The sequence below is a fragment of the Sminthopsis crassicaudata genome, chromosome 3 (genome assembly GCF_048593235.1).
Source record: "Sminthopsis crassicaudata isolate SCR6 chromosome 3, ASM4859323v1, whole genome shotgun sequence".
NCBI classification, from domain to species: domain Eukaryota; kingdom Metazoa; phylum Chordata; class Mammalia; order Dasyuromorphia; family Dasyuridae; genus Sminthopsis; species Sminthopsis crassicaudata.
This window is the reverse complement of record NC_133619.1, coordinates 219,591,767-219,618,987: the sequence shown is the minus strand read 5'-3', so window position 1 is coordinate 219,618,987 and position 27,221 is coordinate 219,591,767. Positions and strand designations below refer to the sequence as shown.

Sequence of the window (27,221 nt, the reverse complement as noted above, 5' to 3'; positions counted from 1 at the left end):
GGAAGCTACTTAGAAAACTTTTTAGACATTCAATAGGAATAGTTATGCATATGCTTCATTAGATACTTTGCCTTCTTTTTTTTGTCTCTTAAATGACCACAAAGATGCCCATTTCTATTTCTTAATTATATGTCCATGTGTTTCTTTCTAGATGACCATTGTGTTAAGAAATTCAGTGCTAAGAACACTTTAATTCCTTGTTCTTAGGATAGATAGGGATTTGTGGGACAAATTGAATTTGTATGGAAGTAAGAAATTGAAAATAGTAGGAAGGAGTATGAAGAGAAAAAGAAAAAATCTTTCTATTAGGACCACTATTATCTAAGCATTTCTTTGAGATTGCATGAAAGGAAGCTAACGGTATCTTAAGAGTTACAACTGTGATATTAATTTAACATTACAAAAACAACAAATAGAATCCCATGATGTGGCAATGGGGCCAAGGCTTGTTTTTGCCTGACCCTAAATTAAACTCCATGTTTTAATTTTTATTATATATCATTTCGTTTTTGTACTCTATGTTCCAGACAAACTGAAGTTTCTACCATTTATCATCCAGGACATTCCAGCTTTCATCTCTACATTTTTGCACTGACTGTCCCTCACTCCCAGAATTCATTCCCACATTACTTCTGCCTCTTATGGGAGAAATTCTCATTTCTTTCTAGACTCAGCTCAAATACTCCCTACTACATGAAGTCCTTCCTAAGTCTCCAGCTCTGTACTATTTCTATGGGTAATCTGATCGCTTCTATTCTTCTAATTACTCTCTCTCTCTCTCTCTCTCTCTCTCTCTCTCTCTCTCTCTCTCTCTCTCTCTCCATATATATATATGTATATATATATGTATATGCGTATATATATATATATATCAATCATCTCCTTCATCCTAAACTCAACAAGTCCAAAATAGAACTCATGCTTTCTATCCACCCACCCCACTCCTCTAAGCTTTCCTCTTATTGTTGAGGGTAGCACCACCATCCTAATTAGTCCCACAACCTCAGAGTCACCTTGGAATTCTCTGGCATAATCACTCCACATAAGCAATCTGTTGCTACATCTTATCATTTACACCTTCACAAAATCTTTCATATATAAATCCCTATCTCTTGACTCACATTGCCACCATATTCTTAGATTGTTCTTATGCACTTCTGGTTAGTCAAAATGACTTTTCTAAAGTACTGGCCTGAATTAAAACCATTTCTAGTCATATAAAAAGGTGCTCTAAATCACTATTGATCAGAGAAATACAAATTAAGACAACTCTGAGGCACTACAGACACACTGCTCAGATTGGCTAAAATGGCAGGAAAAGATAATGATTAATCTTGGAGGAGATGTGGGAAAACTGGGACATTGATACATTGTTGGTGAAAATGTGAACAGATCCAGTCATTCTGGAAAGAGATTTGGAACTGTGCCCAAAGGGCTATCAAACTGTGCATACCCTGTGATCCATCAGTGTTTCTACTGGGCTTTTATCCCAAAGAGATCATAAAGGAGGGAAAGGTACCCACATATGCAAAAATGTTTGTTGCAGTCCTTTTTGTACTGGCAAGAAACTGGAAACTGAGTGGCTGCCCATTAGTTGTAGAATGGCTCAGTAAATTATGGTATATGAATATTATGTAATATTATTGTTTTATAAGAAATGATCAGCAGGATAATTTTAGAGAGGCCTGGAGAGACTTACATGAACTGATGCTGAATGAAATGAGCAGAACCAGAAGATCATTATACATGGCAACATCAATATTATACAATGACCAATTCTGAAGAATGTGGCTCTTTCCAACAATGTGATGACTGATGAAGAGAGCCATCTACAACCAGAGAGAGGACTGTGGGAATTGAATGTGGATCATAACATAACATGCTCACTCCTTTTGTTGTTTTTCTCTTGCATTTTGTTTTCTTACTCATTTGCTTTCTTTTTTGATCTGATTTTTCTTGTGCAGCAAGAGAATTGTATAAATATGTTTACACATTTAACATATATTTTAACATGTGTGACACATATTGAATTGCTTGCCATCCAGGGGAAGGGTGGGAGAAGGGGAAAATCTGAAATGCAAGGCTATGCAAGGGTCAATGTTGAAAAATTATCTGTGTATATATGTTTTGAAAATAAAAAGCTTTTAAAAAAGAAAGAAAGAAAGAAAAAGAAAATAAAGTACTGGCCTGATCATATTACCTGCTAACTAAATAAATTCCAGTGACTCCTCTAAAATCAAATATAAAATTTTCTCTTTGACATTTAAAGACTCACAACCTGACACTTTGTACCTTTGTAGTCTTCTTGTATGTTAATTTCCTTCCATATATCCTACAATCCAGAGATACTAAGCTTATTATCAGGTCTGCATTAAAACCATATTCTTTTATTACTGGCTAGACAATCATGAATGAGTTTCTTAAACTGTCTGGACCTCAATTTTTTTCCTACTTAAATGAACACGATGAAATTAATACTGTTTCTCCTAAGATTGTTGACAAAATCAAATGGAGTAGTATAAATGAAGGTCTTTGGGGAAATATACATAGTATAAATTTACATTTGCCTTAATTCCTAGAGTTTAGAAAAGTTTACAAGCTTCATGAGACCAGAAGCTTGCTTTTCTGACTCTCCTTTTCCTTAGAATCTGGTACAATGCTCTGCACACAATGAAGCATTATGAGCTATAGATCCATTTTTAGGAAATTAGGAAAATTTGATTCATCTCGTTGGGCTTTAGTTTCCTCATATAAGAAGATAATCTTATTTGCTTTGTTTCTATATCAATAAAAGAAGCTAGAGACGAAAATGGCAAACCATTCCAGTATATTTGCCAAGAAAACACCAAATGGGGTAACAAAAAAGTTGGACATGCCTTAAATGATTGAACAACAACAAATTTGTTGTTGATCCATAAGGTATTATGCAGCTCTCACTTGGACCCTTTTCCCTTTCTTCTCCCCCTCTAAATCCCAAATTCTTGGTACTCATATAGTTTCTTCAATGCCCATGATTCTTTTCCATGGAATATATCCGAAATCAGTGAATCAAAAAATCACTTCTTAAGCTCCTTCTATGTACCAGGCATTGTACTAACTGTTGATGCTACAAAAAAGACAAATGACAGTCCCTGACCTTGAGGAGCTCACAATTTAATGGAGGAGACACTATCCTCAATAGAGACTAGAGGGAAAGATTGACTGACCATCTGATTATGTGATCAGGACCAAGCCCTTTTGAGAACTTGTAAAGAGCCTCATTTTTTGTATCTGTAAGAGTTGCCTCACCAGACCTCATAATTCTACAGAATGGTTTATTTATATTGTGGTCATTGCCAAGTACTAAGTACAAATCCTTGAATTATTCAACCCTAGAGCTGTAAAGTTAAATGTCTCATAAGAAATGGCTATGTTTTCCTGAACAAGTTAATTCAATCACATTGCTCTGTTTTAGGTCACCAAATTATTTTGAGTTCTTATCTGATTGCTGGGTGAAAGGGAAGCAATTCATTTTGCAGCCAAAACATTTACCTTTTATGTAGTCTTGTGTTTTAAAAATTCTAACTTTTACATATGAACATCTTGAAATTTTAATTTTTTGTTTTTTGGAGGGTTTTTTTTTTAAATTTCTGATTGAATCTTAAGGAGAATTCAATATGAAGGTTCTTAATTTTTGGAAGAATGGGATCATATAACTATTTAACAGTCAAATTCTATAGATAGCCTTCAGAATAAAGCTCATGAATAATTAAACAAAATGTTAAATTACAATTAGCATAAAACAATTTAATGAATAAATGGAACAATATATAATAATTCAACTCATAAAAATTTACATTATATAAATTTAATGAATAAAATAAAAATCAGTTCATTTTCATTACCAAATTCATGAACCCTTCTAAAATAAAAGTATTACTGGTTCTGTAGTGTATGAACTTCTCAAAGGTAAATACTGTTTCTTTTCTGTATTTGTATCCTTACTACCTGGCATATAGTAGGGGTTTAATAAATGTGTGCTGACAGATACATAGATTCAATAAGCAAATATTTTTGGTCAACAGAACACAAAGTCTGATGTTTGTTTTTTCAAACCTTTGACTGAGTATCATAAAGAGTAGAAATTCACCAGGGTAAATAGCATATACTTTATCCTGCCTTCTTCCCTCTTTGATTTAGCTATATAGTAATTTTTACCAATTGGTTTGAATTGACTCTTACAGTACCTTTAGATTTTAAGTTCCTCAGCTTCAAAGAGCTAACCTCTAGCTACAATAAAGCTATGCTAACTCACAGATAAACAAAGGAAATATGCCAGGGGAACATATTGTTCTGCCAAGATTTTAAACACAAGACTTAGTGGTTTTCTAGTTGCCTACTATTTACCATACCCAAGAGAAAGACTCCAGTGAACAGAATTCCACTGGAGCGTCACCCTTGTCCCTGGGAAACTTAGCATTCTCTTCATGTACCATTTCTGGAGAATGGTGAGCATTTTTGTTTTTGTTTTTGTTTTTAACAATAAAAACAAAAGATCAAACCAACAAAGTGCAGTCTTCTCAAAAGCAGATAGGAAGGGCTTGGTAAGCAGAATAGTTCAACCAAATTGAATCAAATGCTATTGGGAGAGTGGTGACAGCTGCTGAAGCTGTTGGACTTGTGATAGAATCACAGGAAGAGGACCAAGGCAGTCTGAAACCTCCTGCTGAATGGTTTGCCACTGACTGTCAAAGTAGCCTTAAAAACACTGCACCTTTATGTGTAGATTAAAAAAAAATAAGTGATGATCAAAATGGAAAGTTTTCACCTTTCTGCAACATAGTTGATATTGATAAATTAATAAATATTTTGCCAAAAGAAAAATGTTGAATGTTTACACAATTCTACTTATACCCTAATATACCCTAAATTTGTTGTTGTTCATTCATTTCAGGCATGTCCAACTTTTTTGTGATCCCATTTGGTGTTTTCTTGGCAAATATACTGGAATGGTTTGCCATTTCCTTCTCCAGCTTCTTTTACAGATATGAAAATGAGGTAAACAAGATTAAGTGACTTGCCCAGGATCACACAGCTACTAAATGTCTGAAGCTGTATTTGAACTCATGGAAATCAATCTTCCTGACTCTCAACCCAGTATTTTATCTACATCACTTACATACCCAATATATCTTAAATAGACACTGTACCTAAATATAGCTAATTCAGGCATACATTCACTCTTGTCCATACTATTGTAGGTAAGTTTCTCTTATTTCTAAGCCCTCCTTAACAAAGTTCCCAAAATAATCTTCTAAAAAAAAATCACTTCACTACCCTGCTCATAAACTTTTAGCCCTGTGGAGACCTATTGCCTATAGAATAAATTCTTACTCATGTTCCAGATAAATCAATAATCATTCATTTGAACAGCTAAATGATGCAGTGTGTAAGTGTTGGAGTCAGGAAGACTTATTTTTCTGAGTTCAAATCTGGCCTCAAACACTTACCAGATGTATAATCTTGGATAAGTCACTTAACACTGTTTGCCTCGGTTTCCTCATCTATAAAATGAGCTAGAGAAGAAAAGGGCAAACCACTTCACTATCTTTGCCAAGAAAACCCCAAATGAGGTCATAGACAGTTGAACATGGCTTGAATGACTAAATAACAACAAACCATTTCCTAATATTTTATACCATTCCTCTTGTCTACCTTCTCATCTTTGCCTATTAAGATTTTACCTTCCTTCAAGGTGCATTCTCTAGGATGCCTTTTTTCAAAGGAAAGAGTAATCCCTTCCATCTAGATGTAATCTATTCTTCTCCAAATCTCTTATACCTCTCTGACTCCACAATACACTTAATTACAGTCCAAATTTTTTTAATCATAATTAGTCATGAATTTATATTAATCCTCTAAGAGACTGTAAACTCCATGAGGATAGAGGCTGTATATATCTTTGTATATATTTAGAGGTAGGTGACCTTTATCTGAGTGTCACCTCTACTACTTACCTAGCTGAAATATTTTTAATTCTCTTAAGTAGTCTCAGTTTCCTTATATATCAATTGTGGGTGAATAGAATGAGTTGATTATAAAATCTTTTTTTTTTTTTTTCCTTTCCCTATCCAGCACCAATTCCATTCAATAGTGAGCAGGTTCAAGGCCAAAGTCAAGGATGTGGGGATGCATTATTGGTTATACCTGAAGTTTTTTCTTTTTAAATTATAGTCATTTGGTTGAGCTTTACCTGTCATTTTGCAAAGAAGGCAGTTAGGTATGCTGGGGATTATTGAGAAGGTGCCAAGGGTTATTAACAGATGAGAATGTCAACAAATCCTTGCAAATGGGAGTTTGCTCATGGTCCAGATACAATATCTCATTCCAGGAATGAAATGAGCCAGTTGGTAAATTATCTTAGTATCACAGGATTTTAGGATTTAGAGATGGAAAGCACTTTGGAGACATTCCTTGTTCTAAGGTTGCACAGGGAGTAAATTGAAGAGCTCAGAATTGAACAGAAATCATTGTACTACTAGCCTGGTGGTCTTTTCAATATTCCTTCCTACCTACCACTTTCAAAGATGGTTGTAACAAATTCAGGACATGAGGCAGGAAAACATAACTCCAAGCTTAAGAGCAAAAAATGTCAAGTCAACACAGAAAGGGGAAGGATGCACAAAGGAGATATTACATAATAAAGAAGAGTATTCTTTATTCTTTCACTAATGACAGCTGCCTCCATTCAAACAACCCTTGCAATATCCCCATCTCTTATTATTATCTCTTATTATTATTTCAGATTTGTATATGGGAAGAAACTGCTTCATAAATTTTGATAAAGCTTTCCAAGAAAAATATGAGACTTTTTTTTTAAAGAAATATTTTCCCACCATGATGAATCATTCAATCCAAAGCATCCCTTCCCACCCCCAAATACATACAGATACACCTACATCACTATTACCCTACCACTAACTTCTTTTTCTGGCTGTTAATTTTTAATGAAAAAGTTAGGTTATATAGAGATAAAAGTATCAGTCCTGGAATCAGGAATATCTGGATTCAAATTCATCCTGAAACATTTGCAAATCACTTAATCTTATTTGCCTTATTTTCTCATCTGTAAAATAAACTAGAAAAAATGTAGAAAATCACTCCAGTATTTTTGCAAAGAAAACCTCAAATGGTAGTCACATGACAAAAAAATGACTGAACAATAATAACATAAAGAAATTCAATAAGAAATGTTTGGAAACAAAGAATAAACAAGAAAGGCACCAACATCCATTCATTTTCTGGATAATCATTCCTTGAGTTTCAAGAATATTTTTCAGTGTTCTGCCAAACCCACCTTAAAATACAGCTTTGGCTATCTTTGGTAGACCTTAGATTGATCAAACTAATTTCCAGAATAAGCAAACATAGAGTATATGCAGCTCTACCTGAATGTTTCTCTTCCTATTATAGAATCCTCAAGTGTTCAGATGATTCTCATGTCTACAAGGGTCACCAGTGGTCTGTTCAGTTGAATCCATAGATGATTTTGTCATTTGCAGCTCCTGTGTTGCAAGGAACCAGCTTGAGTCAGATTGCTTCCTTTTCACGTGGGGAGATATTGTATCAGTCACTCAGTAAGGGTTAGTATAATTCAATTTAACAAATATTTATTGAGTCTCTATTATTATTACTATATAATTTAGCCTTGTCTTTTTGGATTTGTATGGGTTTTTCAAGGTTATTTAACACCTTATTTTAAAGAATGGAAATTAGAAACCTGAAGAAAGTCGATTATTTGCCCAAGGTTGCATAGGTAGTAGAGATAGGATTTGAAACTCAGATTCTGTGACTTCTAGTCTAGCTCTCTTTGTACACCTTGTGCTAAACCTAGGCTTACAGATCTAAAGCTAGAAAAGACCTCAAAGGATACCTAATTACACTTCTGTTATTAAACTAATAAAGGACATACAGACCAGGGAATTCAAAGGACTTGTCCATGATTATACAGGTAATACGCATCTAAGGTAGAAGCTAATTCTATACCTTGTCTCCCAAGCCCACTAATGAGATTTCCAAAATACCAAGACTCTCTGGGAAGTCTTTGTTCGCATAAATTTCCAAGAGTCTCTTGAATGTTTCATACCTCATAATAAGTATCTGATTCTCAGGTCATCATCCATGTTATCTACATTTGTTTTAAATCATAAATAATTTTTTCTTCTATCTTTATCTAAAAAGGAGAATGGCTTGTCATTTAATTAAGATTCTATTATGTGGAACATTTTTAATTTTGTTGTTTAATCATTTTTCAGTCATGTCCTACTCTTTAAGATCCCATTTTGACAGACAGAGATAGACAGAGTCATATAGCTACTAAGTGTCTGAGGCCAGATTTGAAGTCATGTCTTCTTGACTTCAGGAGCAGCACTTTATCCATTGTGTGGTGTAGCTGTCCCAGTTGCCCCATAGAGACAGAAAAAAAGTTATTAGGTGTAGTGGTGTGGGTGTACCTCTGTCTCTTCTCTCTCTCTCTCTCTCTCTCTCTCTCTCTCTCTCTCTCTCTCTCTCTCTCTCTCTCTCTCTCTCTCTCTCTCTCTCTCTCCCCATCAGTTCTAAAAGATTTAACTATCATCTCTATATAAATGATCATAAATTTTTCTATTCAGTCTTAGTTTTTCCCCTGAACTTCACTCTGGTATCACCAACTGCCTATTAAACATTTATCTAATGTTTAATGTGATCTCCCAGTGACAACAGGAACTCACTATGTCCAAAAATCAAGTTATTATCCCTACAAAATACTCCTTCCAATTTTTCTTATGTCTGTGGAAGGTACCACTAATTTCCAAGTTCAAAAAAGCTCAAAAGCTCAGTATTATCTTTAATTCCTCACTCTTTTTCTCCCCCCCCCCTTATATAATCTGTTGCCAAATCTCTCCTTTACCTCCATAATTTCATTGTTTTATTCTGATTCTGGCCTACAGGGAAGTTTTGTATGACACTTTCTGTTTGTTCATATAGCCAACACTTTATTTCAGCTCTTTTTACTTCCTGCTTAAGATTATTTTAACAATCTTCCTCATTGCTCTCCCAGCTTTAAATCTTTTGTTGTTGTTGTTATTTAAATTTTTGTTTATGGAATAAAACAAATATTTTCCTAACAAAGGCCAATAAAAAGATGATTGCACATTTTTTTCAAATATATAACAAAATTATAATGTAAATTTTTACCCTCCCCCCACACTCTGCCCTAGATATGGCTATCATTATACACACACACACACACACACACACACACACACACACACACACACATACACACACACACACACACTTTTCTATAAATAATTCTATTTATTAGTTCCTTCTTTGGATACAGACAGTATCTTTCTTCATATGTCTTTAATACTGTTTCATTCTTTGTATTTGCACCCTCAGCTCCTACCACCCCACCTGATGTAGCAAGTATTTAATAAGTGTTCATTCCTTGATTGATTGATATTCTGTATGTTGCTGTTGTTGTATCATTTCAATCAGTTTTAACTCTTTCTGACTCAATTTGGGATTTTCTTGGCAAAGAAAGATACTGCACTAGCTTGCCATTTCCTTCTCCAATTCATTTTACAGATGAGAAAATTGAGGCAAGCAGTTAAGTGACTTTTCCTGGGTCCCATAGCTAGTAAGTTTCTAAGGTCATATTTAAACTCAGGTCCTCCTGAGTCCAGACCCAGGACTCTATCCACTGTACCACTTAGCTGTTCCATTTTGTATGTTTTATATCTATATGATTAGGTCTATCTAGATCTAAATTTATTTGAAAATTAAAATATCTATCCATGTACACATATGTGTACATATGTATATGTGTGTATGCACATATACATGTATACACACATGCACATACACACTTCTTGTTTCCCTTGTTAGTTTAAGATCACTGAATGTAAAGATTGTTTCATTCTTTGTATACACAAGGTCTTGTACAGTGCTGAGCACATAATAAGTGCTTAGTGAATGCTTGTGGAGTCATTGATTTTGGCCTGGATCAAATCAACATAATGTAGCAAGTGATTATGTTCTCTTTCCTAAAAGTTGTTTGTTCAAAAAAGGAAATAAAAGAAAACAGCATACGATGATACCTTTCCAAACTATCTCATGCATGACATTTGTAGAAGTAAATTTACTAAATATTTTTATTTCTTATCCCATATATATATCAGAATTCTAGTCATTAGGATTCATATGCATAACCTTAAAGTTGAAATATTCTTAAGAAGAAAAAATATTCTTTGCCTCCCTCTCCCATTACTAATATTTGCCAGAATTCCAATAATCAGCCAATTGGCACAAGCATGGATTTTCAGTTGAAATGCCCCCCTAACAAGTCCAGCAGCTACAGGCAGTAATCCATGTGGTGAAATGTAAGAGAGCCCTGTAATAAAAGCTCATTGAGAATGCAGAGTATGTTTCAGCATTAGGCATTCTCCTCATGTTTCACATAAATGCATCCTGTTCTCATGAGAGGATGAGCAGTACATTTGCACTGGCTCATTCAAATTGAATGTTGGTAAAAGGAGAGTCTTGAACAAACAGAGAACAGTCTGGCATTTTTTAAGACAGGAGAAAGGTTAAGCTGTCTGCCGCTCACACGTCTGTTTATTGGATGTTTATTTGTTGGCTCTGGTGTGCACTGAAGGTAGATTTCAAAGCAACATTGATACGGTTACAGATTTAATACAAAGTATAGTTCAAATGCAATTTTACCAGGACTCTCTGTAGATATTTACAGATAAACATTTTTGAATAAAGTTTAGATCTCATCTGTGGCTTCACCTCTTGCCACATCTCCTCCTGTGGATAACGACATTTTCTGAAAAGCCAAGGATCCTCTGGAGACTTAGGCTGTAACATATTTTTCTCTTGTGCTCTTTTAAATTTTTTTAAAGTCCTGCAATTGTTAACTTCAGTACTCTTAGGACAAGAAGAGCTGATAGAAGAAAAGATCTTCGTAGTCTGGTTTATTATAATTTTTGACATAAACAGAGGAAGGTTCAAACTCTCCTTCTAGAGACATGGTTAGCAGGATAAAGAAACTGTGTGGAGCAATGAACCTGAACTTGACCAGTTCATTTATACTGCATTGAGTGATTACATGGAGTGGAGTCAGGTGCCTCTTTTGGGAAAGTGCCGGCATCATCTTGCATTTCTACAGGATGTCTCAGGAAGGACCCTTTACTGAACCTAATAATTAAAAGGTAAAATGGGAAGCATGTGGAAGGTGTGTGAAAGGATAAGGTTGTCATTGAATCTTTGTTTTTAGTTCTGTTCTGAATTATATACTCTCTGGATTTCCTTGGGTAGGGGGCCAAGTGAGGAAGACAGATTTTCAAGTTGCTAATGATTTACGAGAATTTATAATGTAAAGTGATTTTTCCTTGTACTGATAATATCTCTCCTCTGAAAACACTCAGTTATGGGTGACAATGATAAGGAATGGAAAAATGTATTATTTTCAGAAATGATGCTTTTTTTGGGGGGGAAGAGAAGTTTATCTACTGGAAATTTCACAAATCTATTGACAAATTCCTATCTTCACTTTAGCATAAAAATCTTATGCTGGAGAATCAAAAAAATACAGAATAAACCAAAATAAAATTACAACTTTCATTATATTCATTGTATTTCAATTATATTTCTTTTGGAGTACTTTCTTATGAGATATACCTACTCTGACTGCATCTTCCCTTTGGGGAAAATCTCATTCTGAGAAGTAAAAGTTCTCAAGAAAAAGTTGAATGTAAATCTAGTATCATCTATTATATTTCATTTTTATGTGTTCTGTTTAAAAGTGCTTATAAAACATCAGTTTCTCTTCTAATTCTAACTATGTCTTCTCAGATGTTAATGAAGACAATCTTAGGATTCTTTCAACTTAGCTCACATGAATAGGAAATCTCCATTTGATTACTAGAGTACTTTCAAAAGATTTATAATGACAGGAGTGTAGCTTGTAGGTTAGAATGTGTTCTAGACATGGCTCCACAGGGAGCAGGAATGCACTTAACCTGTCAGATGAACAATATAAATCAACTGGATTCAAAAGTTTTATCATTTCTCTTTGCAAGTTACAATTTTCTGAGTGTCCACCTCCTTTAATAAGTCAGGGTACATATTTTTTTCATTAACTGATGAAATTGTACTTCTCTGCCAATCTATAGTAAAATTGTATTCTGGGTGTACTTTGTTCATGTGTGTAATGCACACAATTGCTGTACATGTTCTTTCATTGGGAACAGCGCTTTCAGACATTCTTAGAGTCATAAGGTTTTGTGTGGTAATTCATTCTCTTTAAGTCTATTAAATATCTTTTCCATAAAGAGCCTAACCACTTTTCAAAGTAGACGACTCTCTAAAGTGTGCACTGACAATGACATTCCAATTGAACAACAATAACATTAATTAACAAGGGATTCATTATGGTGCTCTGGTATAGATTGTTACCTCTCAGCCAGAACTTGTGTCTCCAAGGAGGAAAACTTAGAAGAGTAAAGACAAAAAGTTACCAAGAATCAACAAAGAAAACCACCAACTAAGGGGCTCTTTCTATTATTTGTAATTGAATCTTGGGATGTAAATGAAGTCTGTTTAATATAGAAGAGGTCATTTGTTGGTAATGGGAGGTTTACATTTATGCAAGGTAAGAATTCATGTAGTTTTTGTGTTCCTTTCTTTCTCTACTTTGAAGGAAAAGGATTAGCCTGTGTCAGAAAGATAACCTTGAGAGATTGAATTAATACATGATTTGATATGCTTTTGATCAAATCTAATAATACATTTTCACTAGTTTGTCTTTTGTGGTTATTATTCTTTAGCCAGAATCCATTTCTGAATTCATTTTTTCCAGTGGGAGGTAGAGGTATTATGGATTAAAGGAAATTTTCTGATGGGTGTTTTTATTGATGTGTAAAATATTTTGGTGTAATATCTCACACTAACAAATGTTGAAGAGTAAAGCACGGCCAAAATTACTCATTGGCTTTTCTGAAGCATCCAGTTTTGTGTTTGTTTTATGGATCTCCTTCAAACTAAGTACTGTTCAGAAATGTTGGAAATATATAAGATGAAAGGATATGGAATGAGATGATATCATTTTTTATCTTCTTGGTATTGTTTTGTTTGAAATAAAAGAAGTTGTGTTCTTGTAAAGAAGGGTTTGGTGAAACCCCTCCATCAAATGGTTCTAGCTTTCACTTCCTTGTTAGGATAGTTTCTGGAAAAATAAAATGATACTGTTAGAAAAATCTTAGCTTTGAGTGTTATTTGAAACAATTTATTGGAGGAATCCTTTATGTTGATAAATCATTGTCCCATAAAGGGTTTAAAGAGTGTCCTGTGGGCTATTTAATCTTCAGAAAAGCGAACACTGTGAAACAGAACTCATGTTATCTTCATTCAGCAGTTGAGATAACTGAGGCATAGAGAAAGTAAAACAATTTATTCATAGAGCCTTGGCAAAACACTATAGCATAGCCAAAAAGAAATCCCTGCCATTTTAATGTATACATTTCAATGTTTTCTCTAAGAACACATTACTTTTTGATCAGTTTCAAATGTGTAATAAGTAGTCTAGAGCTCATTAATATTATTTCTTAACTTTCAAAATCCGATACAGCCAGGCTAAAGATTTTGCATTTTATCCTAGAGACAACAGAGAACTTCTAAAGATTGTTGAATAAAGGTGGGAGAGGGGAGAATAGTCAAATCCAAGTTTTAGGAATGAAAATTTGATTAATTCTAAAGAGGGTGGATTAGAGGGGAGATAATTCAGACCATCTCAATCTACCCTTTATGCCACTCATTGTCTTTTCACTCTCAGTTTTCAGTCTTTATTCTATTACCTCTAAAGATTTTCAGCATGTAGATATTTCTTTGTGATCCTTTGTACCTATTTGCTTCATCTCTCTCATATGTCTTGAAAAAAGAGAGAGATTTCACCCAAACATTGAGTGGTTACAGAATCTGGGAAACAATCAAATGACCCTGAAGGCATCTGCCTTACCAACTGGAGTGAAAACAATGGAGAAAATGCCCAAGGGCCGTGCAATTTGGGCAACAGAATTAGCAAATGTAATTCTGGGTCTTTACATTTGATGCAGAAAGTGATAGGACTTCTGACCTACTGATGTTTAGATTTCAAAAAGTGGTTGACACTTGAGACTTGCTGCTCGATTCTCTTCCAGAAACATATCAAGTACAAATGAGAATGATGCTTTTTCTCACTCATGAAAGGAGACCTTTGATACTCAATCTGGAAATTCCACTGCAAATAAAGACATGCAAAATAATTATTGCCGTTTGGGAGTAGGCATTGACACAAATGCCTTCCAAGACTCATAAAAGTGTGTGTGTGTGTGTGTGTGTGTGTGTGTGTGCGCGTGTGTGTGTGTAGTTTCACCTGGGCAATTCCCTTTAAATTATAAACTTAATAATATCCCAACAAAAAGATAATAAATGGAGTCAATATTGAGATAAAGTAGCAGCAATGTGTTAATGATTTACAAATATCTCCTTTGATACAATAACCCTGCAAAAATTGCTATTATGTTATATATTATATTATTATAGTTAAAGAAATTTGCATCAGACTGAGGTTAAAGTGACTTGCCCAAAAATATAGCCAAACTTGTGATTTTAGCAAAACACTTCCCCCAAAAAACATACTGAAGCTAGAATCCCCAATCTGGTAGTAGTCAGAAGAATTGAAATATGTAGTAATTAAATTGCACAGGTGCTATGCAAACAATGTCAGAAAAAAATTGATACATCATGGAGGTGAATGATGGGATGGACAGCAGATGAGTTCTGGAACTCTAAAGTGGTGGTTTGGGGCATAAAATTGTCAAAATGCTAGTGATTTTTCGACCTGGGGAAAAAGTCCTAGAAGATCTGGTCAAAACTAGATAGGCTGCATCTCACCAGGCACACATTAAAAACAGCAGGATAAGGGAAAGGCAGGATCATATAAGGCAAAGTGTGCTGTCTCTGCTATCACAGCATTTGGCTTTGAAGCCTAGTTAGTTCTCACATCTATTAGTTTTTTGACCTTAGAGTCACTTTTTGTTTCATCTATAAAATGATGATAATAGCTATACTGTCTACCTCACAGAGTTATTATAACAAAAGTTTTATAATAAGAAAAATATTATTTAAATATGAACTATTGCTAACAATCAGAAAGATTTTTTGAAGTAGACTATCTAATCAGAAGAGGGGAGAGGATGTTTCTTTGGACAGACAAAAGGTAATATTGACAAGTTAGGGATTGGATGTTTGGTGGTGAGTCTGAATCTGAAAGATATACCAGGATATGTCAGTCAGAAGTTCATATTTCTGCATGGAACAAAAAGGTGAATGAGATTTCCTAATCTTGGACTGGGACTAAGAAATAATACTAAATCTATAAGAAAGGGAAGGCAGTGATCCAATGTATGAACACATAAGAGGATGTGGCTTACATGAGAGATGAAACAGAGAGAACCTTAAAAGGATTGAATGTTCTTTCAGCCAGGTCAAACTAAAATAATGAGATTATGTGTCAATCAACAAATGTTTTTTGCATGCCTACTATGTTCAAGACATAGTGGTATGGTAGAGGCAAATGCATATATATATATATACACATATGTATACTGACACATATAGACATATATGTGCATGTTTGTATATAATTTCTACCTTTAATGATACTATAGTTTAGTTTGAAAGAAAAAACTTAAATATAAAAAGATAACTAACAGAAGGCAGTACAGGCAGCTCTGAATTTTTGACCATAATGTGTTCTTGGAACTATGTCATAAAGAGTATCATTGTAAAATGGACCATATTTTCCCTAGGGAACAATATTACAATTGAGGCCTATGTTCCTAATAAATACACAGTGCCAAATAAATTAGAGATATAAGCAACAGTATGTCATAAAAATCAAAGGTAGATTTTACCTCTGTGGTAACAGAGCTCTATGTTAATTTTAAATAGTAAAATCATGTGCATAAGCAGAATTTGTTAGAATGGTAGAATTGCAAAGGGAGCCTTGGCAGAGAGCTAGTGTCCCAATTTCACAGATGAAAAAGTTAAAATGAGAAATATTCTGGCTTGCTTAATTTGATATTACTTATTAAAGACAAAGGCAGGATTAAAACTGAATCCCCTTATCCCCATTCTTAATCCAAATTCTTCATATTAGGAGCAGCTAGTTGGTGTAGTGGATAGAGCACCAGCCCTGAAGTCAGAGGATCTGAGTTCAAATTTGGCCTCAGACACTTAACACTTCCTGACTCTGTGACCCTGGACAAATTACTTAACCCCAATTGCCTCAGAAAAAAAATCCCTGTTATTCATGCTGCCCTCCCTTAACATTCTCCATTCATATGCTTAAAGGAACTAAAAGTATTCTGAAATGGGAACCAATTGTATTTTTGTAATATTCATAATGAACATAAAGAATAAAATTCTACTATAATATTATTGTTGCTGCTATTGTTGCTGCTGCCTTTCAGGCCTTTAGTCATGTTTAACTCTTCATGATTCCATGGACCAAAGCGCACCAGGTCCTCCAAATCTCCATTATCTTCCAATGTCTGTCCAATTTCATGTTCATTGTTTCTATGACACTATCCATCTCATCCTTTGTTCTTCCCTTTTCCTTCTGCCTTCAATTTTTCTTAACCTCAAAGTCTTTTCCAATTACTACTTTTTTCTCATTATGTGATCAAAGTATTTAAACTTCAGCTTCAGTATTTTGACCCAACAATGAGCATTCTGAATTAATTTCTTTTATGTATTGGCTGATTTCTGTGGCACTCAGATAATCCAACTCTCATAGGCATACATTGCAACTGGAAAAGCAATAACTTTGACTACGTGGATCTTTTTCAACAATGTGATGTTTCTGCCTTTTAGTATGCTGTCCAGGTTTGCCATAGTTTTACTTTCAAGGAGTAAGTGTCTTTTAAATTCATGTCAGCAGTCATCATTTGCAGTGATCGTTGAGCCCAAGAATATAAAGTTTGATGGTGCTTTCATTCTTCTCTCTCTGTTTGCCAGGAAGTGATGGGACTACTTGCCAAGATCTTACTTTTTTGAGCTTTCTTTTTTTTTTTTTTTTTTGAGTTAAGCTTCAAGGCCGCTATTACATTCTTCTCTTTTACCCTCATCAAGAGGTCTCTTAATTCCTCTTCACATTCTGACTTGCCCAGAATCACAAAGCTTGTGCTGAGGTTAGATTTGAACTCAAGTCCTCCTGACTCCAGGCCTAAAGCTCTATACAGATATACTGCCCATATCTACTATACCTTAAATTTGTCCTAAACACATTTGCTTTCTCTAGTAATTATTACCAAAACAGGATCATATACATTAGAGATGGAAGGAGCCTTATAATTATCTATTTGCTTTTTTACAGATGTAGCAATTGTACCTCAGACAAGAAAAGTTATTTACCTCAAGATCACACAAGAACAAAAAAGTAGCTCAGATTTTCAATACTGGCCCTCTGTCTAAGGCTCTTTCCACTGTGTTGCTTTGCCTTTTGATGCTTAAAATGATTTAATAAGGGCCCAAGGGCCCTTAGAAATCATCTGTTCAATTTCCATCATTTTATAGAAAAGAATACTGAGACCAAAAGATTAACTGGATTAGCAAATGTTTTTATCTTGACATTCTTACCTTAAAGCAGGGGTTCTCAAACCCTGCAGGCCAGATGCAGCCGCTGAGTTATGGCAAATGGGCTGAGGGGTGGAGACAGAGAGTGAATTTTTGTTTTTACTCTAGTCTGGCCCTCCCACAGTGAGGGACAGTGAACTGGCCCCCTATTTTAAAAGTTTGAGGACCACTGCCTTAAAGAGTCAATCTTTGATTTCACAGATGAAAAACTGAACTAAATGCTAGAAATATAGCTGTGGATGGGATTTACCAAGATTCAGTTCAATTTAGTTCTATAAACATTTTCTAAATGCCTACTATGAAACAAGCACCTTTCTAGGTTCTATAGGAACAAAGAGAAAACAAAATAGAAAAACAAACAATACAACACTTCTGTAGGATTATTCCCATCTTTAAAAACCCTTCAAGAAAGTCTGTCATTCACTCAAACTATTGTCTCTAAACTTTCGTCCCTTCACAAACTCCTAGGAAAAAAATTTTCTTCATTCAATGCCTTCATTTCTTTACTTCTCAATGGAAGAAATAACACATACACAAGTAAATCAATATAGCCAGATGGAAAATAAATTCAAATGAATTTGATCAGGTTGAGGGATATCAATAAATGAAAACTTTTTTAGGATGTGGTATTTTAGCTTAATTTTGAATGATGTAAGAAATCTAGGTGATGAAAATGAAAAGAGAAAACATTTATGTAGCCTGGGAAATCTGCGCAAAAGTAGAAATGTGGGTGCAGTTGGTCTATAAGAGAAAGGAATGTGAAATAAGTTTGGAAAGATACAGTGGAGAAGGTGAAATGTTTTAACTATTAAGCTGAAGAAATAGTATTGTAACTTAGGTACAATGAATAATCATCAGAGGAAAGTGATATAGTCACACTATTTTTGAGAAATATCACATAGTTATGTGGGTAATAGGTTCCATAGGAGAAATAGTAGAAATTGAAATTAGGAGACTATAGTAGTAAACCAGAAATTCTGATGTCAGATCTAGGTGGTTAAATAATAAAATTGGCAACTGGTTAGATATGGAAATATAAAGGAGAAGAATCTAAAATGATTCTAAAGTGGTTAAATTGATTTTCTACAAGGATATTCATGTTCTCCATATAAATAGAGAAATTTGGTTGCTTAAGGTGTCTGAAGGGAAAAATTGAGGATCACCTGTATAGAAATGACAATTGAATCTTGCCAGTAGAAAGAGAAGAAAAGGTTACCAAGACAGAGAAGTTGAGTTGTTTACATCTAATGAAGTTACTGCCATGGTGTATCAAGCAATCTCAGGAACAGGTTGAGAGAAAGAAAGCAAAACAGATTTGATCAGTATCCTAAAAACTCACCCATAAGAGAACATCCAGGAGTAGTCCAGCTGGCCACCAGTGTTAAGTTTTATAGAAAATCAAGAGCATACGGGGAAAAGATCATCAGATTTAATATTATAAAGATTGCTAGTAACCTTGAACTAGCCATTTTCTGTTGAGTGGCAGAATCAGAAGCTAGATTGTAAAGGGTGAAGTGAATGAGTGGTGAAAAAATGGAGAAAATGAGTGTAAAAAGTCTTTTCTAGGAGTCTGACTGAAATAGACTATAGATGCTAGACAATAGAGTAGTTTGAGAGAAAAGGAAAGGTCAATTTTTTTAAATTGGAGTAATCTGGTCAGGTTTTAAGTAGCATTATAATCTATTGACATAGAAAAATTCAATATGGGATGAGGATGAAAGAGAAAGAGGATGGAGGAAGGGAAGGAAGGAGGGAGGAAGAGAAGGAAGAGAGAGAGAGAGAGAGAGAGAGAGAGAGAGAGAGAGAGAGAGAGAGAGAGAGAGAGAGAGAGAGAGAGAGAGAAAGAGAGAGAGAGAGAGAGAAACTGGTTTCTAGAAGATGCTGAGGTTTCATTTTTGAATTTTAGAAAAACTTTAATGTCTACCTTTTAAAGAATAAATGGTAATACATTGGAATTTCCCAAATACCCTATTCTAGAAATGTAAAAATTTAAGAAACAGGGGGAAATGATTTTAAAATGACAGTGCTTAAAATAAGTCCTAAATCCATGCTTTTAAAAAATGAATTTTAGAAAAAATGATTTTAAGGTGGTTAAATTGGTTTTCTACAGAATAGCTTCTGTAGCTTCAGATTTCTCAATAAGATAATAAGATGAAGTCCTTTGATTAGAGTGAGAGAGAAAGGTGGTAGTAAGATGGACAGATGAATAAGGTAGGAACAAATGCTATGTTCAAAAAAAGATTTTTATACAGCTTCATTTAAGTTTAGATAACAAATTTGTAAAGTGGGTTAAGTAATGAATTTGCTATTAATTAATGATACAACCTTGGGCAACAAAGTTAAACTTCCCAAACAATGTTTTCTCTAAAAATGACGTATCTGGACTACATTTTTCTAACATTTTTGGTCTGCTTTCAATAATTTTCCCTATTAGAGGATATAAAATGACCAATTAAATTAATGGTGTGGACTAGGAAATTATGAAAGAGAAAGAAGGAAAAGATAAAGTAAACAAGGGAAAGGAAGAATAGAGGGAGTTAGGAAATCAGAGGAAAAGAAAGTAAAGGGAAAAAAGAGAAAAGAAAAAAACAATAAAGAAAATAAGCAACAAACTTTAGACAAAACTATAATGAGAGAGATTAAATGAGCTTTTAGTTTGATCACTAACACAATGCCTGATAAAGTAATATTCATTATTTACATTGATTCTTCATCTTCTCATCTATTTGTCACCAAATCAAAATCTAAAGCAATTTGAAACTTCATATTTATATGCTTCAAAGCTCTGTGATTTTTGTCTTTGATTATACTTACTTCACCAACACAGATGGCATACTATCTATGACTTAGAAGATGGCCTTTATGAGTTGTTGTGCCAAAAGTCTCATTCCCTTCTCATAAGCTCAGTAATGAACCTCTCCAAACTTAGCTAGTCTATCTCTCAGGCAACAGATTGTCATCTGATCTGTATTTAACACTTTTCCAGCTTGATAGAATTTCCAGAGTTTTCACTTCAATTTCTTTATTTTTAAAGAACCTGAAACTCACGTTCGTGACATATTGAGGCTTTGTTGTTAATAGATTGTTTCAGTCATGTCCTACTCTTTGTGTTCCTGTTTGGGGTTTTCTTGGCAAAAATAGTGAAATAGTTTGTAATTTCCTTTTCCAACTCATTTTACAGATGAGGAATTGAGGGAATCAAGGTTAAATGACTTCCCTAGAATCACACAATTACTAAGTGACTGAGGGCCAGATTTTAACAGAGAAAGCTGTCTTCCTGAGTCGAGACCCACTGTGCCACCTAGTTGATCTTTGAGTCATAAGAGTGGGATTTTAGTGGAGAAATTTTTCATCATTAGATTTAGAGAATTCTTTCAATATATTTTAAAGCATATATAGCCAAATATAATCTTAAAAGAAATTCTAAGGAAATCTAGATTCAAAATTGAGTCTTAGAAAGGGAAATTCAATTCAATTCAATAATATAAAAACATGTTGTATGTACTCTATCTAGATCTGTAATATGTTAAGAGAGATGTAATGATTTAAAAATTGAGTAGTTCTTGCTTTATTTGAGTTAACAATTTAATGGGGAAGAGAGAATGTGACACATACTCAAATAATACAAATATGAAACACACTGTTTGATAAAAAATAGAACCTAAGCACATCAGAGATATATGCAAAGTGCCTTTGAAAATCTGATATAGGGCTCTCTTCAACAATGAGATGATTCAAATCAGTTCCACTTGTTCAGTGATGAAGAGAACTATCTACACCCAGAGAGAGAACCATGAGAACAGAGTGTGGAATACAATATAGCATTCTCACTCTCTGTGTTGTTATTTGCTTGTATTTTCTTTTCTTTCTCAGTATTTCTTTTTCTTCCTTCTTGATCTAATTTTTCTTGTGCATCAATATAACTGTATACATATGTATGTGCATTTGAATTTAACATGTATTTTAACATATTTAACATGTATTGGACTGTCCACCAACTAGGGAAGGGATGAGGAGAAGGAGGGGAAATTTTTGAATAAAAAGGTTTTGCAAGGATCAATGTTGGAAAAATTATCCATGCATATGTTTTGTAAATAAAAAACTTTAATAAAAATAAAAAGAAAAAAATTTCTTTGGGATATAATCCCAAGTAGCGCTGCTGGGTCAAAGGGTATGCACATATAACTTTTTGGGCATAATTCAGATGCTCTCCAGAATGGCTGGATTCTTTCACAACTCCACCAGCAATGTATTAGTGTCCCAATTTCCCCACATCCCAAGGAGGGGAAATTTTTGAATAAAAATTGTATTGTTTGGTTCTGTGATACTGGTTATTTATTCATGGTAAAAATCAAATTTTTGATAAATAAATCAAAATAAAACATAATAAAATCTGCTGTTTTTCCTAAGTCCTAAGAGAAAAATAATTACCCCTTTAAATGATGGCGTATTGCTTCTTATACAGTCAAGGTAGCTGTCAGCTGAACCTTGAGATGGAACCCAGTTAATCCCCTGTTTATCACATTTATCTTGGTGGCCTTCTAGGCAAATGGGGGGAGGAGGGATCTTATTTATGGAATCCTATGAAAATGGCAGCAATTCTGTCTTAGGAGTTTAAAAAACCCAAAAACTAAAACCCTTAACCCCTAATGATGGAGAATTTGTGAAAAGAGTTCAATCTTATGGATGAGATAGAAGAACTCAATTCAACTGAAATCACTCAGAAATTAAATGTCCTCCGAAACAAACTCCATTACAAAATAATAAATGGTTCATTTCAATCCAAAATTATGGGAATTCAGAGCAAAAAAAAGAAGTTGTCATTTAGGTATCTAAATTCAAATTAAATGGTTGGCACCAGAGTAAATGAAAGAAAACTCAGATGAAGCAATGTTAGAAAATATGGGACTTAAATAAGCATTAATTACTCTTAAAAACAACCACAATGACACAATACTGGACTGGTTCAGATCCTAGTAACTAGCTTTGACTGACTCTTTGAGTTTGTTTTGTTCCCTACCTCACCTCTCCAACTAAAATTCCTTTAATCAATTAGGTGTGCTTTGTCTGGAGGAGCAGGAGTGACTTCTGTGCTTCCAAGCACCACACATTAGCCAACTCTTTCAGTCTTACCCAGGAGATTTCCTCAGATCTTTAGCACAATCACTTCACATGTCATAGACCCCAGCACAAGGAGAAGAGCAAAGGAAATGAACTTGGTATAAGAATGTTTGAAATTAATAGCATCTACACCAAAGAAGCTTAGATCAAATTAACCTATAAAGGCTATATAATGAAAAATGAATATGATAATTTGTTTTTGGTCAATTAATTATGTCTGATTCTTTGTAATTAGAGATTTTCTTGGAAAAGATATTAAAGTGGTTTGCCATTTCCTTCTCCAGTTCATTTTACAAATGATGAAATTGAGCCAAACAAGGTTAAGTCATTTGCCCAGGATCTCACAGCTAGTAAATGTCTGAGGTCATATTTGAATTCCGTTCTTCCTAACACAGGCTCATTGCTCTATTCACAATAAGTAGGTAGGAAGGTAGTTTAGGTAGGCAAATGAATAAACACAGCCATCATCATACAGGGGACTGACTCTAAAGAACCCTTACTAACAGTTTCTTCTTCTTCTTCTTCTTCTTCTTCTTCTTCTTCTTCTTCTTCTTCTTCTTCTTCTTCTTCTTCTTCTTCTTCTTCTTCTTCTTCTTCTTTCTTCTTCTTCTGCTTCTTCTTCTTTCTTCTTCTTCTTCTTCTTCTTCTTCTTCTGCTTCTTCTTCTTTCTTCTTTCTTCTTTCTTCTTTCTTCTTCTTCTTCTTCTTCTTTCTTCTTCTTCTTTCTTCTTTCTTCTTCTTTCTTCTTTCTTCTTCTTCTTCTTCTTCTTCTTCTTCTTCTTCTTCTTCTTCTTCTTCTTCTTCTTCTTCTTCTTCTTCTTCTTCTTCTTCTTCCTTTTTGTTCTTTTTTTTAGTAATTTCCCATATTAAATTTTTTAAAAAATTTCTTTAAAACTTAACAGTTGTGCCAGAAGAGAGTACAAGCAAGCAATTAGTTGCAAGAAGAACATAAAAAGAAGGGTTTTTCATTTCAAAGAAAAGTATTCTCCCATACTATATTCAAATTTAACCATGTTGTTCATGGGGTTGTTCAATTCTTTTAATTACAGTGTTAAGAACAAGACAAAGCAATAAAGGGAAAGAAACTATGTTTTCCCATCTATAAATTAGGGAGAAATGCCTAATATGATCAGCATATTTTTAGCTTTAACTTTTGCGAATGAAATCTTCATAACTATTTTGCGATATTTCTGATAGCATCATAGACTTCCCTGTGGGGGCGAGAATACATTAGACGTGGGTCTAAAATCATTTCAGACAGGCTGAGATGATTAAAGATAGCTCATTTCTATTACTACATTAGAAGTAACCCTCTAGGAAATTCTAAGACAGATAAATAATGTGAGCATGCTGGCCTTAAAGAAACACAAGAAAGCATAAAGGTAATTGATTATAAATCAAAATAAACCTAATTGAAAGAGTATAAGAAGCACTTTAGTTTTGCATAATATTCCTGATTTCCTCAGTAATCACTCTACATATATAGATTGCAGCTCATCTCTACCATAGTAAGCAACCTTCAGACTTTGTTTTGCTTCAAAAAGTACACTGTCAAGATATCACCTTTCCAGCCATAAGATTCCCAATTTATCTAAGCTGGTCTCTAAGACCCCAGGCTATCTTACTGCTTCATAGCAATCTCTCGGGGCTTGTGTCTTTCCAGCACAGATTTTGGAATATTGGGTCATCTTTACTGTACTATGAGGTATGGGAGTTGGACTTCTCTGCAGAAATGAAAGAAGGATGTCAATTTAAAGTTATAAATCTTATAGTTGAATCCTGCCTTTGTCACTTTGTGGTACAGTTTATAGAGTGCCAGGTTTGGAATAATGAAAGACTTTTCCTCCTGAGTTTAAATCTGGCTTTGGACATACTAGCTGTGTGACCCTAAGCCATATTATTTAACCCTGTTTGCCTCAGTTTCCTTATCTGTAAAATAAACTGGATAAAGGCAAAGCACTCCAGTATCTTTGCAAAGAAAACCCCAAATGGGGTCATAAAGAGTCAGATGCGAATGAAAAATGAGAATTTACCACTTTGTACTTCTGTGATCATGAAAAACTCACTCAGTTTCTGGAGCTATTTTCTTCTTTTATTAAATATGAACAGGAATGTTTATACTATCTCAGAGTTGGTATGAGAAGAATTCTTTACAAATTATATTATTGAGATATATTAAATTAATCCTTTCTCCCTCTAGTCCACTATCCTTTCCCTCTCTACATTCTGAAACAACAACTATGTGAAGATTAGGAAAGGAACAGATTTTTTTTTTCCAAGATCCCTTAACCTAGAAAAATTTAGTGTACTGGGCATTTCTGACTTAGTGATATTGAAAATATCATTTGTTGGAAATGTAATATAAAAACTATCGAAAATAAATTGGTATGTGTGTGAGGTATTTATTATATTAGAGTTTAGTTAATAAAATAAAAATAAATTTCATTAGCCAATGATTAAACCTAAAGGGTAATCTAAGAAAAGAATAAGGAAGATACCCAGTAAAATAATGATAATGATAAAAACAGTTATAATGATTATCATGTTTATATAGAGTATTGAGATTTTCTAAATAATATATGCATATATGCATAAATTATATATATAGATCATATTATGACATTATCTAATATATAATTATTGTTATATATTATATAAGTATTTATAAAATATGTGTGTTATATATGTTTATATATCATATTGGATAGATATATTGATGGGAAGATAAATAAACAGATGACAGAAAGATAGATAGGAAATTGATACATAGATAATGGCTAGATTTAGGGAGGGAGAGAGAGAGAAAGAAAAAAAGAGAGGGAAAGAGGATAGAGATGGATGGAGAAATAGAGAGATGGAAGGATAGATAAATAGTTATAGGTAGGCAAAAAGACAGTTGTTAGGTAGATTGATAGATGGATATAGATATATGGGGAGGGAAGGGGTAAATATGTAAATAGATTGATAAATCCCTACAATCCTATGGGATTAAGAAAGCTGTTTGACATGGTGGAATTATCTTTAGAGTCAGTGAACCTATGTTCAAATCCTGCCTTTGACACAAGTCATTTGCCTACCCAGCCTCTATTTATTTAAAAAATAAAGAAGTTAAATGAAATGGCCTGTGAGGTCTCTTCCAGCTCTTGATATATCTTAAAATGTTTGCCCATATGTAGGTTACTATAAATTATCAATATCTATAGGGAGAATTAGCACAGATTATCCAATATAAATTAAACTAGAAGTCATTTCTATTTATCTTTTCATATTTAGAGCAAATAAACTCCAATTTAAAATGGATTGTGTTGAAAGTTTATTTGCAAATTAACTGCTTGGAGCTTGAATTCTGTTTTTCCATAAAATCTATGTTTAGTAACTAGTACCAATAGAACTAATTTGTTAAATCTCTTAAACTCCACCAGGGCTTGAGCCCCTCTGAGCCTTGAATTATTAAAGTAGAAATGTACCCTGGAAGCCAGTGGAAGATGAATAACATGAAAGAGAGTATATCTATAATCCTGTAACTTTAGCCAATGGTTTAACCTAGAGGGTTATTAACATTAATAATTGTTGAAAAATAATAAGCACTATATATCTAAAACCTACAACAAGCATTATTTGTAATGGAGAAAAGCTGATACATTCCCAATAAGATAGAGGCTGACACAAGGATGCTCATCATCACCACTATTATTCAATATTGAACTAGAATATTGGCTTTAGCAATAAGAAAGAAAAAGAAATTAAAGGAATTAAAATAGTCAATGAGGAAATAAAACTATATCATCTTTGAAGATGATATATTCTTAGAGAATCTTAGAAAAACACCTAAAAACCTACTGAAAACATTTCACAGATTTAGCAAAGTTTCGGGATATAAAATAAACCCACATAAATCACCAGAATCTCTATATATTACTGACAAAGCCCATCAAGAAGAGAGAAAGAAAAATTGCTTTTAAAATTGCTGTAGATAAAATAAAATACTTGGGGGTCTAACTGCCAAGATAAAGACAAGAACTTTACAAATTACAAAATTACAAAACACTTCTCACATAAGTAAAGTCAGATTTAAACCATTTGAAAAATATCAATTGTTCATGGCTGGGCCAAGCTGATATAATAAAAATGACAATTCTTCCCAAATTGGTCTACTTTTTCAGTGCCACACCTATCAAACTGCCAAAAAATTATTTTATAGAACTAGAAAAATAATAACAAAATTCATCTGGAAAAACAAAAGGTCAAAAATATCAAGGGAATTAATGAAAAAAAAATACAAAGGATAGTGGCACAGCAGTATCAAACCTTAAACTATCTTATAAAGCAGCAAACATCAAAACCATTTGGTACTGGATAAAAGTAAAGTGGTGGATCAGGGAATAGATTGGATACACA

General features: G+C 33.8%; 1 protein-coding gene across 5 annotated transcripts in view; it reads left to right on the top strand.

Annotated features, from left to right (window-relative positions):
- The window catches only part of FRMPD4 (FERM and PDZ domain containing 4), a 725,245-nt gene that overhangs the window by 279,765 nt on the left and 418,259 nt on the right, over window positions 1–27,221 (top strand). Inside the window, exon 1 of one of the 5 annotated variants that reach the window (XM_074300006.1) lies at window positions 7,660–11,237. The exons of the other annotated variants lie outside the window; for them this stretch is intronic. The gene's annotated coding sequence lies outside the window, so the exon portion shown is untranslated. Of the gene's footprint in view, window positions 1–7,659; window positions 11,238–27,221 lie in introns of those variants that run through there. 5 annotated transcript variants of the gene reach the window in all.